The sequence below is a fragment of the Castor canadensis genome, chromosome 1 (assembly GCF_047511655.1).
Source record: "Castor canadensis chromosome 1, mCasCan1.hap1v2, whole genome shotgun sequence".
In the NCBI taxonomy this organism is placed as follows: Eukaryota; Metazoa; Chordata; class Mammalia; order Rodentia; family Castoridae; genus Castor; species Castor canadensis.
Genome location: NC_133386.1, coordinates 29,908,765 through 29,921,772, shown reverse-complemented (window position 1 = coordinate 29,921,772; position 13,008 = coordinate 29,908,765). Strand labels below are relative to the sequence as shown.

The 13,008-nt window shown below is 37.6% G+C and overlaps 1 long non-coding RNA gene across 8 annotated transcripts in view; it reads left to right on the top strand.

The window, feature by feature from the left end:
* The window catches only part of LOC141423350 (uncharacterized), a 90,182-nt gene extending 83,238 nt beyond the window's left edge, over nucleotides 1-6,944 (top strand). For all 8 annotated transcript variants that reach the window (XR_012448155.1, XR_012448153.1, XR_012448148.1 and 5 more), the window contains 2 exons: nucleotides 2,957-3,078; nucleotides 5,970-6,944. This is a non-coding gene — a long non-coding RNA (uncharacterized lncRNA). The remainder of the gene's footprint in view (nucleotides 1-2,956; nucleotides 3,079-5,969) is intronic.
* Nucleotides 6,945-13,008: the final 6,064 nt, after the last annotated feature.

Here is a 13,008-nt window from a genome sequence, read left to right as displayed (position 1 = left end):
TTGCTTTCTGCTTCCTCCCTCTAGCCACCATCTTGGAATCCCCCTCTAATTCTCCTTTTTTTTTTAAAAGAGAGTTCATTGTTGTATAAAGCAACCAAAAAACAAAAAAAAAAAAAAACACAAAAAAACCCCAAATAATCCAATCAATAAATGGGCAAATGAACTAAGCAGACACTTTTCAAATGAAAAGTACAAAGGGCTGATGCATACGTGGAAATGTGTTCAGGGAATGGAAGTCAAAACTACCATGAGATTTCATGGCTATCATCAATAGTGAACAACAAAAAATGCTGGTGAGGATAAGGAGAAAACAAATCCTTGCACATTGTTGGTGGGAAGGTTAATTAGTCTAGCCACTATGGAAATTATTATGGCAGTTCATCAAAAATAAACAAAAAATTAGAACTACTGTATGATCTAGCTATACCTCTCCTTTGAGTCTACACCCAAAAGAATCAAAGTGTACGTTAGAGATACCTGTGCACCGTATTGATTATGACACTATTCATAACAGCCATGTTATGGAGTCAGCTTAGGTGCCCAACAGTGGATGTATGGATAAATAAAATATGGTATATATATATATATATATATATATATATATATATATACACAAGGAGTTTTATTCAACCATAAAGAAGAACAAAATTATGTGATTTGCAGGAAAACAAATAGAACTAGAGATCATCATTTTAAGTGAAATAAGCCAGTTTCACAAAAGCAAATATCACATGTTTTCTCTCATATGTACAATCTAGGTGGCAGGGAAGACATAAAAGTAAAAGGGGGACTATTAGGGATGTGGAAAGGGAACAGTGAGAAAGGGAGGTGGGAAAAGAAAGGGTAATATCATAGAGGGGATGAATATGATCAAAGTACATTATATGCATATATGGAGATGTCATTATGAAGCCCCTTATTTGTACAACTAATATATGCTAATAAAACATAAATATTGTACACATGTAAAAAACTGTTGAACCTTGTTCATTGTTGTATTAATATTACATATAAAGGTAGGCATTTGTAATGATTCAAAATTTCATTTTCAAAACAGTATGACACATTAGATTAAAAATACAATCTCTTCTCATGCAAGATAACTAAAGCTGCCTAGAAAATAGGCTACCCATATGCTATGCTAAAGTAACAAGAGAACACTCACAATAGTTGTAATTCATGCAACACAGAATCAAAGTTAAATTTCTAGAAGACAGTTGTAAGGTAGAAAAATAAAACTCTTGAGAAATAAACACTCTTCTTTCTATGCATTCAGCATCAACAATCATTTCATTGTAGATACATGCTAATCTGAATGTTTTTATTATTTAAAACTCAACAAGACGCTATACCATAGTCTAATGTGTAATTATCAATAATACCAAGCAAATATTATTTAAGTAGAGCAGGGTTGGGCTCTAGGTTTCTTTTAGGGTATCTTCACTCAAAGAAAGAAGTCCCCTGAGTGTGGTGGTTTCCCAGTCACACTCCTGTTCAGTGCTGAGATGCTCATTTTAGACAGCCCACAGATGAGCTCCTCTGTGGACACTGCCTGTGGTATACGAGTTGCTTCACTCAGGATGATACCTGTTGTCTGGGTGAAGCCCACATGCAGCATTGTCAAGACAGGTGGACAAGAGTCAACCTACTTGTCTGTACTCAGCACAGCTCTGAAAGGCAATCTCAATTCTAGAAGATTCTCTGAAGCCTCTGTGAAAACTGAGTCATAGTCCAATGCCCTTTTTGCCCAGTCGTGTCTAGTGTAGCTCACTTCTCACAAGTGTTTCTCCCAAGAACATGTACCAATTAACCCACCCACAAAAATTTCTTCCTGAGTCTATTTTGTGGGGAAGCCAAAGCCACAAAAATTTCTTTAATATTACCCAGGTGATGTGAATCAATACTTTAGTCTTTTTGTGTTTTATACTTGAAAAAAATATTCTGACATATGTATGTTAGATATAAAATTTAGTCACAGAGGAAAACATAATTAAACCACAGGAAAATTTAAGTAATTTAATTTATCAGCTTTATGTCCATTATTCATTTTAGTTATAAAAGGCAAAAAATTAATCAACAAAGGCATAATTAACCAATACAACATAGGTACATTAGACTAATTACAAAATTTAGTGTATCTTTGATTAATGGAATTTAAAGTATCTAGTTCAACTCAAGGTTCATTTCACTCAAAACTTTCAAGCTACTTCTAGGCAAATACAGATCAAAATACTTATCCATATTAGGCAGTATTATGACAAAATACCTGAAATAAACAACCTAAAAGGAGGAAAGATTTATTTTGGCTCATGGTTTCAGTCCATGATTGACTGACTCCACTGCTATGGGCCTGTGGTGACACAGAACATCATGGCAGAATGAGCATGTGGCAGTGGAAGCTGCTCACCTCATGGCAACTAGGAAACAAAGAAAAAGAGAATGGAGTCAATGTATACCTTTTCAGTGCACCATCCCAGTAACCTACTTCCTCCAATCAGGTCCTACCTCCCATGAATGCCAATCAATTATGAATTCATTGATGGATTATTCCATTGACTAGGTAAAAAGCTCTGATGATCCAATCACTTATAAAGGATTGGATCCACTAGCTGGAGACCAAGTCTTCAACACATGAGCCTTTTGGTAGACAATTCATAAAAACCATAACAAATACTGTATAGATAAGAATTTAAAACAATGTATTCAGATTCCTTCTCATGAAGAACGAAACTGAATTACCAGAAGTAACAAATTTATTATCTGTAAATACTGACAGTAGTTTCAGGCTGCTGAGCCTTTCCTGTGTTGGTGATGCATTATCTCTGTTAGGACCAAGTGTATGGAAGTAACGCAGTAATGTTTTCTTTTAGTCTAACAAAACAACAGATGTGTATCAGATAATATTTAATGATCATTCACATCCATCGTTATCTCCTTGTTTTGTTTTGTATTTTAGTTTTAGAAGACTAAACACTGCATTTCTGGAACTCTTGCAACTTGGGAGCTAATTTTACATCCTGAGTATGATTTAGATCCTGCCATTGAGAAGCCCTTCCATGAGATCTGGAAGGTGGAAAGGTAGGACAGACTGTCTTTCGGCACCCATGCTGGATGACTACGAGCTCTGGTAGACTGCCATGTGCAAGGCCACACTCTGTGTTCCTCTATCTATCACCAGCTTTTTGGGTGTGAACTGAGATGGCAACAGTCTCCTGACCTGTAGATTGCAGCTGCATCAGGGTCAGCTTAAGAGCAAATGCCCTCCTCCAGTCCTGACCTCTACTCTGCTACTTTCCACTGATTTTTATAAGATCTAATTCCCTGCATTAAGTCCCATGCACTAGAACTGATACAATAATCTTTATTTTGATCTGACTGGATTGAGAGATACCTAGGTAATGGGTAAAGCACACTTCTAGTGTGTCTGTGAGGGGTTTCCAGAGACAATTGGCATGTGAGACTGCAAACTCAGTGGGTTAGAGTCTCCCTGAATGTGAGTAGCATGATCGAAAAGGCCCAGTGGAATACAAGGCAGGAGGAAGCTTGTATATACTTTCCCCCGCTTGATTCTTCTTAAATGGGTGCATTTGGAGAGCTGCTTCCATCCCTTGTAGATGTCAGACTCGAGATTCTTTAGTCTTTGAATGTGAATTTATACCAGGGACTCTCCATGGAGCTTCTAGGCCTTCGATCTTGGACTAGGACTGATGGTTCCACTTTTTCTAAGGCTTCCAGCTTCTTGGACTGAACAGCAAATGGTTTCCCATACTCTCCAAACTGCAGATGGCCATTCTTGGACTACTCTGTTTTGTTCATGTAATCCAATCTAGTAAATCCCCTGTCTTATAATTACACATACAGTCTGTTAGCTTTGTTCCTCTAAGAACCGTGACTAATACAATTATTCTTGCTCCTTTACTGAAACCTGACTAATACAACCTGGATTTATTTACACTGTCACTACTTTGTTACAATAAATGAATAAATAGGTGCATGTGTTATAGCCCACTCCCCTTCCTTTGTGATATAACAAGGTATTTCTTATCTATCAAATCACTTTGGGAGAAGATATTTCAATATTTTTTCTGTAAAAAAATTTGCAGAGGTTAGGTGAGACCAATGGCTTTAGAATAAAGATTGGTTTATAATTAGCTTTCTAAGCAAATGAAACCAAACCCAAAACATCCAGGCCTATCACCTGAGGACCTGATAAGAACCTGAGGTCCCATTTCTGTGACTTTGTCCCCAATGGCCATGTCCAGCAGAAGAAGCCTTAAAGACTCAGGGAGACGATAATGATGGAAGATAAGTGGACCATCTACACTGATGTATTCTCATCAGAGAATGTGGAGCTTTTCTAGGGCTCTGTGGTGACAGACCACCGAACAGATTCTAGCAAACCTGGCCCCATAAGGCTTCAGAGGCAGAGGGAGGTAACTTGTTTGGTGGTGAAGGCAGAGTTTTTGTCCAGGACCAGCAGTCATGCCTTCTCCCCCACATCTCATTCATCCTATTCCTGACCCACTCTCAGCAGAGGGATGATGGTCTAGCAGGTGGATGACTTAGCAAATGACTCATCAACTGTGGAATAGCGATGTCTAACACCCAAATGTAGGCTTATGACAGTGATAATTACATCAAGGATGTTTTTAAAAGATTTATGTGAAACAAATAAACTGTGGAAGATTCTTGATTATGCCACTTAGGTCAGAGGAAATAGGGTTGAATCTACCTCAGCTCTATTACTTACAGGCTATGTGTCTTTGGGTAAATTAGTTAACTATTCTGGGTCCTACCTTCACCATCTGTGACGTGAAGGGGCTGCCTTAGATGGAATGTAATCTCCCCAAAGCAAGTATTATCTGTTTTTTTCTCAGCTACAGCTCCATAATTAACCATTTAACGCAGCACAGAGTATTCATTCTACTTATTAAGAATGAATGTATTTCTACCTAGGATTAGAGAAAATATAGGTAAAGCATGTGAAATGTAGAAAACCCTCAAGTGGGAGCTACTACTAAAATGAAAGGTCCTAATCGAGAGTCCTTCTTCCTTCTTTAATACTGAGTGGTCCTTTTAACCTGGATAGGTTCTGATGAATTCCTGTCACATAAATGATGCCATGTTTCTCTCAACCCAATCCTAGGCATCTCAAGCATCAGCTTGATCCACTTGGTAGAAACCAACACTCACTGCTAATTTTTATGCCAGCTCCACTTCCTATGTCATCTGAAGCCTGTCTCTTCCAGCTGGGTGTTCATTTGACATAGCAAGTGTCTTTCAGCTCCATTCTTGGGGATGGAGATATGCCTGCCTTGCAACTTCTCAGAGCCCATGCTGTCTTTGGGGGCAGGACAGACGTTAGTAACAAATGTGGAAGACTATACAATGAAGAATTCTTGGGCTGAGTCTCAACCCAAGAATCCAAGGTTAGGGTGCCTCAGTACCAGCATCCTAAGTCTAGTGCTGACTTTATGCAGCAGCAAAGGAGCTCTACCACCAGCCCCTGCTATGGTGGTTGTCCTTTCAAGAATCACAGAAAAGGAAGCATCCTTCAGGCCTCTCCCAGAAGACATGAGCAGTTAAAGTCTTTCTTGAAGATCTTTCAGCTTCTGCAGGTAAAATATGCCATAACTGCTGGATGGTTCCTTAACCAGAAGAATGTGAGTTTGCTGCAGTATGAAAAGAGCCAAGGTCAATGTCTGTTCTTACTGAAGCTGCTCTTGTGACTCCTGCCAGTTCTACTTCTGGCCTCTTATTCCAAATTTGATGTATCATTCTGTCACCTACTTGGTCAGCTCACATGGTAGTATTAGTTACCCAAATATCATTGTTGTTTTTTAACATGGACAAGAAAGCCAATGGGTTAGCAAGGGAAGGTCAGTGAGAGACCCCCCTGAATGGTTGGTTGGCTATTATTAAGGGGTTCTGCCTGACTTTGTCACTAAGAGTCTGTTTTCTATCCCCAGAGGTCAGTGGGAATGTGGCTGAACTGTCCTTCTGGAAATACTCCCATCTCTAAATCTTGCTGCTACAGGTGGGTGTCATTCTGGAAATTTTATAACTTCTCTTTATAAGGAAGTCACCAAGTAAGAGCAGAGTTGGAAAGAGAGGATGATACAATAAAGGAACTGAAAAGAGTTTCTCTCCAACTTGTATTTAAAAAGAACTTCCCCTGTCTTGGGACTGTTTATTTTCTGTGGCTAAAATAATAAAATGTAATAGAGAAGCAGAGATACAAGATACAAGCAGTGGGGTTTTTTCCCTAATATCCTTGCAGAATTGACTAGATCATTTCAGAATATTTTTGCCTAACGTTTCCAAAGTGTTTTGGTCATTTTCTCTCATTTGCCTGTTGTATTACAATTTCATGTTTCATTGTAATTGTTGATAAGGTTCATGATTCTTGGCTTCATGTTTTATTAGGTTGAACACCAAACTCACAGATGATTAGTGATCGTTTATAAAGTAAACTTTCTTAGAAGTTCAGGGTCTTACCCGAAGCTGAATTTCTAAAACCTTTGTCTTTGATGTTCTCTCAGTGCAAATAGTGTGGTCACAATGGCTCTCTCATCCAAAGATTGGAAAAGTGGCCAAAACCAATATTGGGAAATTCATGTGTTACATTGACCACTACTGATTTCATAATATAAATGAATCTCGCCAAGACATTTTTGGAAGCGTACAAAAATTTTGTTAAATAAGCAAGACTTTTTGAACACATAATGTTTGTTAGAGATCATAATAGACAAAAAATTTTAGAGAGAAAAATATCAAATATTCACACACACACTGTCAACTCTATTACAATGCACTTTTTGACATTACTCACTAATAAGTCTATTAACTCCAAGAAATCATTAAATTACTTGCTTCTTTACAACAGCTGGCAGGAGGACGACAGGGAGAGCAGTGCCACCAGCCAGAAAAAAGCAAATCGACGGCAATATAACTAAAAAGTAGAAAGTAATTAGATTTTATTTGCTTCATTATAATTGGAGTGGTTTGGGGGAGGAATAAAATATGCTACCCATTTGCTTTTAAGGAAGGCAATTCGAACATCCCATTCAATAAATAAAATAACAAAAACAATTTTTAACTTCGTGATATAGTTAAGAAAGTCAAGTAGGGAGGAGAGACATGCAAGGAGACCACACACAGTCTCACAGAAACAGATAAAGAGAGAGGCCCTCCTCGGGAAGAGACATGTGGCCATTAACACTGGTGCATGGAAAGCTAAACTTGGGCAGATTTTCACAGAACCCCATGAAGCTAATGCATGCCTTCCACAGAATGAGCAAACAGTCTTGTCACTTGAGGTTACATACAGGACTATTGCCAAAACTTGGTGTTGAAGCAGAGGGGTTCTGTAGGCCAGCCCTCCCACTTTCCTACTTGTTTGGCCAGATTAATGAAGTCTACCTACTTGTACAAATTTTCATTGGAGAGAATGTTCTTTAGTATGCTAGCTCACTCCTAAACTGACAATGGAAAGCTAAGTTTAATAATTTTATTTGACCAAAAAAATGTGAAAAACAATGCTTTTTACTTCAAGATCTAGTGTGGTTTTTAAGGAGGAAATGAAGGCTTTTTAAGAAACTGCTTAATTGTTTTCCAAACTAATTGTACCATTTTATATGCCCCCAGTAATGAGTAACAGGTCATTTTACCACCAACAGGTGTTATGGTCAGCTTTTTAAATTTTAGCCATTCTAATCGGTGTGCAGCAGTAACTTATTGTAATTGAAAGGAAGGACACTATATTATTATATTTAAAGGAATGATACACATAAAAGAACTTCAATGAATGTTTTGGTACAACTTATAGAAAAGCTAAAGATAAACTCAAGAGCATGCACTGCCTTGTGACAGAGTAAGTCACACCTATTGCTGTAGGGAAAACATGTCTGTAGTTGGGCTTAACTTCCTACATTACTGGTTCCCAGGGTGAGCCTGGCAAAGAAGTGCTTTGCAGTGCCAGATTCCAGAACCCTCAGGTAAATTGTTTTCAGTGGTTTCACCGAGTTGTTTAATGAATTTCATCTGCTCATCAGGTAATGACACTTCAATGAAGTCATACACATGAGGATCTGTTTTTTCCATTGGCCATTTTGGCTGTTCCAGGAGTGATTGAGTCATCCTTTTTCTTTTTCCTTTAACTGTAATGAACTCAATTGCATTCAGCATTGCATTCATTGGCCATGATCTGATTTCTTGATGTCCTAAAGGTTTGGTCACTTTGTTGGTTCTGTAGGTCTACTAGTTTCTCAGCATATCCACCCTCCTTATGAGACTGAGGAAGAAAGTATTCGGTAGTTATTCGCTGTCACATCATCATGGTTAAAGTAGAAAGACATGGATAGGTGGATGTAGGCGGTGTAGAGCTTCAGGTTGCTCTTGCAGATAATGAACTCAGAGTAATGGGGGTAGTTCTTGTGTTCATTGTTTGCCATGAAGCAGGCATCACGGCAAACAATGGGAACACTGGGGGTCTTTGAAGGGTCAGTGAGGAGGTGTCAGAGAACTGGCTTTGGGTGGCTGGCCAGCTGGGTGGAGGTTGGGAGGAGGGGAAAGTCAATTTCAGGGAAGCAAGAAATCTAAGTGACCTCTTCAGAGAACCTCTGGCCTATTTTACTATGGCTTTAATTTGCATTCCCCTAAGGATATTGAACACATTTTCTTAATACTTATTGTCATTCATATGCCCTCTTAGGAGAACTATCTATTAAAAACTTTTACCTATTTTTGAAAATGGATCTTTTTTTCTCATTATTGAGTTTTGAGAACTCTTTATATGTTCCAAATACTGAACTTTTGGTATGTTGGGCAAAGGTTTTCTCCCAGTCTTGGTTGTCTATTCATTATTGAACAGTGGTTTTCAAAAATAATGTTTTTAGTTTTATGAAGTCTAATTTATTAATTTGTTCATTTTTGGATTATGCTTTTAGTGTTGCATGTAAGAAATCCAAGCTTAACCAAAGATCACCAGGATTGCCCATATATTTTCTTCTAGAAGTTATATAGTTTTAGTTTTCACATTTGGGTTCATAATTCATTTTTTAGTTAATTTCTGCATATAGTATAACTTAAGAATCAAAGTTTTGTTTTCTTATTTATTTATCACACATAGATATCCACTTGTCTCAGCATCCTGTGTTAAAAAGACTATCCTGTCACCATTGACTTACCTTTATTGAAATTCTAGACTATTTTATTCTATTGTTCTGTTTGCACTGACACCCTATCGTCTTACTTATTATAGTTTTAAAAATCATATAGTGATATCTAACTTTATTTTTTGTTTTCAGTTATTTGAAGTGTTCTAGAAGACTTGTTAACTTAAAACCTACAAAAGCCAAAATTTAGCATTTCCTCCAAACTATTATGGTACTATATCACTTTTTCACTAGAAATTAAATTTAGATGCAATTAGATACATCTGAGTTGATATTATCCATTGTAGTAGTCTCACTATCAGAACAGTCCCACCAAGATGAACATTCTCCCAGCAAGAACCAATTTGGTTAAGAAGGAATTAATGCTTATATGGAAAATAAGAGAACATTTGGTTACTTTAACATTACTCATAATTCAAGTCCAAAGATAGAGTACTTGGGGGCCTGAAATAAGCTGGAAATGTTTTATTTAAATATCTGGTAGAACAGCTTTAAAAATCATGAACACTTAGAAAGATACTATAACAACAGCAATTAGCCCCAATTGCCTTACCTTGTAAGTAGAGCAAGATAACCATAGACCAGAACCATTACTTGATTGCTAGAATATTCTAGGATGTAACATTAAATAATTATTTTTATTTCAAAAATATTTTTCATAGTTTTTATGTTTTTATAAAAACAAAACAAAAAACCTTTCTAGTCAGGTACCAGAGGCTCATGCCTATAATCCTAGCTACTTAGGAAGTTGAGATCAGGTGGATCATGGATTGAGGCCAGCCTGGGCAAATAGTTCAAAAGACCCCATCTCCAAAAGTAATCAGAGCAAACCAGACTGGAGGTGTGGCTCAAGTAGTAGAGCACCTGCTTTGCAAGCACAAAATTGTGAGTTCAAACCCCAGTCCTATCAATGCTCTGTTGGAGGAATAATAAACCAAACAGGACCCAGAAGCCTTATTGTGAACAAAATCACCCTAGTGTATGCATAGCACTGGATTGCTGAACCTCTAAGGAAAGCAATGATAGTGATAAAGTGATGGTGATAAAGTGAAGAGACTTCAAAGACTTTCCTAATAAGATAGAAATTCAGAAAAACAAATGAAAAAAGACAGACATATTTGTTTTGCCACATAAAAACTTGAGATATATAGCTAAAGACACCATTAAGAAATTCAAAGAGAGAAAGAAAACAGAAAGAGGAGGAGGAAGGAAGAGAGGCAGGAGGAAAGAAAGGAAGAAGGGAGGCAGAGAAGAATACAAAGAGAGATAAAGAGATAGAAAGAGAAGGTGAGGGAGGAAGGGAGAAGAAAACAACAAATGTAGATGAAAACATTTGTAAATTAATTTAAAAATTAAAACCTACCCAAAGAGAAAGCAGACAAAGGATATTACTGATAAAAATATCTTCAAAGAAGTGCAAATAACCAAAGGTTAAAAAAAAAAGTGTCAGTGTTATGGTTTGGATATGAAGTGACCCTCCAAATCACTCATGTCTTAAAGGCTTTGTCACCAGGTGGCAGATCCACTCACCAAGAGGTAATAGGATCAAGAGGGCTCTGCTTGCCTCAATGGAGTAATTTCCTGATGGGTTCATAACATGCTGCATTATTGGAAGGTGGCACAATGTAGGAGATGGGGCCTCTTTGCATGAAGTAGGTAACTGTTTTTGAAGGATATCTTGTACCATGCCCATTCTTGTATCCCTTCACATCTGTTGACCATGATATTCTGCCTCACCATAGCCCAGAAACAATAGAGCCAGCTGATATGCACTAACCCTTCTAAAACAATGAACCAATGTAAATTAATATTTGTCACAGTGACAAAGAGTTTGACTAATACAGTTAGAATGGCAAAAATTAGTAAGATTGATAATATCCAGTGCAATTGAAAATATGAGGAAGTTAGTGAATGGGGGAATTGGTTTATTTCAAGAAGGAAGTCTGGAAATACCATTAAAATACAACCTGCACATAACCTTTGACCTAGTAACACCACATTTAGAATTTCTCCCATTAGGAAAAAAGATGATTATACAAGAATGTCCATTGAAGCATCTTATATGGGGACAAAATATTAGAAGCAATTTGAATATGAAATGCCCATTGATAAGAAGTAACTAAATAAATTAATGAAAAGGAGCAAGAAAGAATATTTACACTATGAAAAATAAGTGAGAGGGAAAACCTGGAGAGCTGCCTATAACACATGAAATAGAAAGAGTCAAGTTACAAATTAATGAACAAATATGCTCATTTTAAAGCATGTTTGCATATGTTTAGAGACGTGTGTGTGTGTGTGTGTGTGTGTGTGTGTGTGTGTGTGTGTGTGTGTAAGGATGACAGGTTACTTTACTCCTGGAGTTGGGAATGGAAGAAGGATGGCACTACAAATAGCTGTTTCCTTTCCTTCGTGTTTTGTTTTATAAAGTACAAAATACTGTCCACAAAGTGAAAACAAAAAATTTTTTTGAATCGTTACATTGTCAAAACAAAACAAAACATTTTTGAAAACCAAAGGAAGACTATTATAAACCACAACATAAAACAACATGTCTCCCAGGCTAAAATTACAATGGGCTATCTGACTATGCAAATCAGTACATTAACATAGCAAAAGAAGAGTTGTATGGACAGAAGTGAAAGATGGATTAGTGTTTGGCAAAGGACCACAGAACCATTATGTTCCTGGAGCCGAAATGAAGTCGTAGAAACTCAGGTCAATCAAGATTTCAACTTATTCTCAGCAGGAAACTCTAGCTTTTGCAGAAGTGGATTTATAACAACGTATGCTTCTCCTAAACCTGCTTTCTCTCATCCACACACACAAATAGCCGTCGAAGTTCTAAGGAGCTTTTCCATATCACTTTTCTACTGAATGAACAGCCAGCAGCTTTATACTAGAGTGTTCATGAGGCAGGTTAAAAATAGGGAAAAAGGCCATGGGACCCATCAGACCCCATGTTTCATGCTAACATCCTTGTTTCAGACCAGTGCTACCCTTTGCAGTTGTAAATTGTAAGACAAGAAGCCATGGAGTGATTCCGTCCTCCATAATCTCTCAAATTAAAAAAAAAACATGAATATTAATCACACCCCATGCGTATGATTAAAATGTGTAAGAGCTAGCTTAAGTTTATGTGCATAGTAACTGTCAATCACCCTAGCTTGACCCCATTGAACTGCGCAAATCTTTCCCCACCCATAGATTATCTGCAGTTTAAAATGCCTTGAAACAGACAACACCTCTCCCCCCTTTTTCCTGCTTCTCCATCCCACCTGGCCCACCTAGCCAGATGATACCTCCATTGTTTTTATAAATGCCTTCCCCTTATCTTTAATAAACTTTATCACCTCCCTTACTACATCCAAGTGTTCTTTCTACGTGGATTCTCCCTCGTGGAACACAAATAGTTTGCAAATATTCTGATCAGAGATTGACAGCACCTACAGCACAGATATCCTAATTAACATGTCAATATCTTGTGAATTTGAAAATATGAGACAGTCTCTTGGAGTGTGATCAACTCCAAGCTGCAAACAGCAACAAGCCTCTGAATTTGCAAACTTGAGGGCCAGTCTCAGAGTGTTGGAGGCTTTTCTAGGATCCGTGCACAATTTGCTGTGTTTTTCAGGCAGCCCCTAATTACCAGTACCAGTTCCTCAGAGTTCCCACAGTTCTACATACACACTGCGAAAATAGGCCCCCGGTTCACAGGTTCAGCAATTTGATGTAGCATTTCACAGTTAACCAGATTCAGGAAGATGGACTCATATTTTCCAAATTCACAAGATATTGATAATGGTGTCTTGTGCCTTGAACTGGACCTGTC